Here is a 3,508-nt window from a genome sequence, read left to right as displayed (position 1 = left end):
TCATGAGGCACAACCCAAAAGGGAGAAACCCAAGTAAAACAAAACCCAAGAAATATAAAGAGACGAGGACTTAAAGCCCAAAAAAATAGGTGGACAATCTAGCTTAAAAAGAAAAGAAAAAGGGTCCCAGAGAAAAATGAAAACGAAAGTGGAGAAAGGCCTAAGCCAGTGGAAGCCAATAGTGATGAAAATAATGGACTCTTGCCTAGTCCACTAAATGTGAGTCTTTTGGGCTTCTTTTTATTTTTAGTTCATTTCATTCTACAATATTTTATTAGTATAGTTAGCATGTAATTAATGAATTTAATGTGTTTTACTTGAATTAAGTGAATGATGGAATTTTCACTTGAAATGTGAAAAGTCACAATTTTGAGTTAATTTTCCTAAATGAGAAATTTGATTAGTACTCCGCCTAAATGATGGGAGAGACTTAGTTTTATGTTCCAATTTTTCTTAATTAGAGTAACTACATTTTAAGTAAATAAAAATTTTTAAAATAAAAAATATGACTATTTAAATTAGGTTAAAAATTGTAGAATTATTAAAAGCAAAAAAATAACAATAAATTGTGAAAATAAAATGAACACATAAAAAATTAATTAATGTTTCTCTCATTATGTATCAACAACACTTATTTATGACATGCCTTCATTTTAGATATATATTTTTGCAAATAGGACTTTTCTCTAGAAGCTTTCAAAGGTAAGTTGTCTCGAGGACCTCTTTAGGTGAGAAAGCATTCTCAGGTCCCACTAGTGTGATAGGAGGGTTCAAGAAACACTTTCAATAACATGCTTTCATTTGTCATTTAATAAAATTGAGATTCACATAATCCATTCCATGATTGCATCATGTGCATCGAACAAAATATTATTAGTATAGAACATGGACGACAATTCTTGATGATGGGACCTCTTCAAAAATCTTGAAAAGACAAGTTTTCCCAATGAAATCTTTAAGTGAGGAAAAACCTTTCAAATTCCACCAGAACGATGGAAGAGTCTAGGGGAGTTTTCCAATATAAGGGTTTTGTTCATGTGTCAACCAAAATAAAGATAACAATAAAAATAGAACATAAATAATGATTAAGGGAAATAATAATCAAATCAAGAATTAAGGCTTAAAAAGGATAACACATGATTAATTGGTACTGTTCTTTGAATGGGTGTCGTGAAGTGTCAACACCTTCCTTACGTGTAATTGTAGTCTCAAATCTATACACTGCTCCATAGATCGAAGCCTATTTTTTTAAAAATGAACTTAAGTAAAGCGTAAGGTAACATTTTAAGGAAATAAGCTGAAATAGGTGGTCAATTGCATGTTGACAAAAAGAACTAGTGGCGACTTCATTTCACATCGAGGTGGATGGGTTCCTAGACTGGCACATTATGACAAAGAGTAGGGAACACATAGAGTATTTTATTAGAATTGGTGTTGATGATGAAGTGCAAAGGGTGGTAGTGCTAGGTCATAATGAAGACATTAATAATGGAAGGAATGAGCTGAGACTTGATGAGGGGAGTTGGTTGTTGGCACGTGATGTGTGTAATATGGGCACTAGGCCAACTGATGAAACATATGGAAATGGGTTGGGTTGCTAAAAAGTTGATAGGGCTAGGTGGAGTAGCATAAAGTGAAGATAGTGGGCCAATTATTGATGAAGTGGGTGTGGAGTAGAGCATGGAAAATATGCTTACAAACAAGCCTAAAGGGTTAGTAGATGGGTTTGTGACTAAAGAATTTGATGAAACTAGTGGTTAAAAGTATAATTTGCAAGTGGGCCCTTGGGTACAATCCAAGGATCGAGGCAAACAAATTGATGAAGTAGATGATTCCCTTTTTGAGCAAAGGAGACAAAAAATTAAGAGGGATTGTGAGCAAAGTGAAACTGAAATAGAGGAAGAAAAGGCAAAAGACTTTCAACTTTTAGGTATTTCTAGAAGAGGAGTTTTGTGATGACAATGAAGTTAAGACTTGACATAGAATTGAAAAAAGAAACCATTATGGAAGGAAAATAGCCAAGAAGTGTGCAAAAAAAAAAATTCAAGGGAATGATGAATTGCACACTTGACATTTTTGAATAGGGATTTTATCAATAAATTTGATTGATTAGAGGAGAGGTTGAGGAGATCTAGAATATTAGAAAATTTGGGTTTATCTCCCTTGTGTGGTGAAACTACTATTGTGGACATATTAGCTCAAACAAAGGACACAAAAGCAATCTAAAGTGGCAATAATTCCTTTTTAATTTTGTTTTGCTTATGGTGGTGTCTTTTGTTGTGTAGCTCTTATTATTTTCGATAGAATTTTCGTATAGTTGATGATTGAGAGTAGTGTTCTATTTGATTATGTATAGCTTTATTATCAGTTTTATTGTTGTGACGTGGTGAGCTTAGGTTTTGTCCTCCTTTAAGCTATATCAAACTCAATTTTGTTGGCTTAGCACTCAAGTATGTTAGAGTGATCTTCTTGAAACATATTTATGTGAAAGATTCCAACTATGCCAAATTAATGGCCATCCTTGAAGGGTTACTAACTTCTCATCTACTCGGTGCCTATTTGGTATGGCTTTTTTTCTAGTTTATCTACATCTTAAAAGCAAATGCCACATCAAACAGGATTTTTGAAAAGCTTTTAATTAAAAAAAAACTTTTTTTAAAGAACAAATTTTTCTTAAAAAAAAAAGAATTTAAGCAAAAGCTCTAGAGCATAGCTTTCTTTTCTCTTCCTTTTAAAACACGCTAGTTTTTTAAGGAATACCCCACTCTCTCAATCAATCTCCCTTTCCTCTCATTCTTTTTACAAATCACCATTCTCCAACACAAATCATGATCTCTTTTTCCTCTACCTCCCTCTACAAAGACTATTAGAAAAGAAAAGAAAAAAAATAAAAAACCCAGCAACAGAATGAAAAAATTAGGATTTTTTGTTTTTACAAAGATTGAGAGAAAAGAAATGTTAAAATTCAAAGTTGCATTTAGATAACATTTAAAGGTTTTCTCTCTTCTACACCAAAAAAGATTTTAATGTCAAATACGTTGTTTCTTCTTTTCTCTTCTTTTTTGGGAAATTAAGGCATCATGGTCCAATTGCTTGCTATATCAACAAAAATCTAATATTATTACTACATACAAGCTTGGGGGTTGTTATTGTTTTTTATAGATTTCTTTAATTTTAACATTTGAAATCATATATAAATTTGAAGCAAACTTGTTCCGCTTTGATTTATTAAATGATTGAAGATGACATGAATTCCCTTTATGTTAATTTTAACCAAAATTAGAACTTATGTAATTTATTTTGTCGAACAGCTTATCAAGTAGCTTTAACTTAATTTTAAAAGTTTTTTTTTTCATAAAAGCTTCATAATAGCTTTTAAACTAAAAAAAGACTATGTCAAATAGGCTCTTAACATAGAGAGTGACTCAAAAAATACGATTTTCTAAGTTATGAACCATTCCCTTGTTCATATTGAGGCAAAAGTGACTCCAAAAGTTTGCTGTTTGTG

This window comes from Theobroma umbraticum, unplaced genomic scaffold (genome assembly GCF_002168275.2).
Source record: "Theobroma umbraticum cultivar Fairchild unplaced genomic scaffold, ASM216827v3 scaffold_20.0, whole genome shotgun sequence".
Classification (NCBI taxonomy): Eukaryota; Viridiplantae; Streptophyta; class Magnoliopsida; order Malvales; family Malvaceae; genus Theobroma; species Theobroma umbraticum.
The sequence above is the reverse complement of the archived record's forward strand: the minus strand, read 5'-3'. Positions refer to the sequence as shown.